The following is a 691-nucleotide window of genomic DNA, read 5'->3' on the forward strand; positions in this document are numbered from 1 at the left end:
CTCTTCACTATAATGATGCTTTTATTTTTTATTCTATAACCTACTTATGGTGATTAAAATTAATACAAATTTTGAAATCACATGTTTTTTTGAAAAACTTGGAGAAGCATCTAGACTTTAGAGACCGAATCACTTTAAATATGTTCTGAATGTTTGGCATACATTTGGATGATTGTTGAATGATTATTGCAATACAATTTTTCCAAATTCAATAATTATTTAAAGATTATCGTTTAATATCCTTTTTTAAGTAATATAAAAGATTAATTAATTGATGCATATATATTATGATATCGTTAAGTTTAATAATATTATGATATAAATTACAATTAATTTTTTTTCAGAAAATAAAGTTATCATAAACTAAATTAGAATTAAACCAAATTTATTATTTTAATGTTTTAATTATGTTAATGATTTAGTGGTAAAAAATTCTTGTTATTTTTATATTCAAAATAAATAATTTCGTATTTTCATTTTAACATTATTTAATCAAAATTTACTTACTATTTAATATTAGAGATATATCAATTGTAAATTTTACATAATTGAGTCATTAACAAAATATTATTTTTCACGTTTTAGTTATAATAATATTTTCATGATTTTTATATTTGGAAAATTGTAAAACTTAATAATATTATTTTATAAATTCTAATAATTTTGTAGAATAATATTACATTTATATTTC

This window comes from Belonocnema kinseyi, chromosome 2 (assembly GCF_010883055.1).
Source record: "Belonocnema kinseyi isolate 2016_QV_RU_SX_M_011 chromosome 2, B_treatae_v1, whole genome shotgun sequence".
In the NCBI taxonomy this organism is placed as follows: domain Eukaryota; kingdom Metazoa; phylum Arthropoda; class Insecta; order Hymenoptera; family Cynipidae; genus Belonocnema; species Belonocnema kinseyi.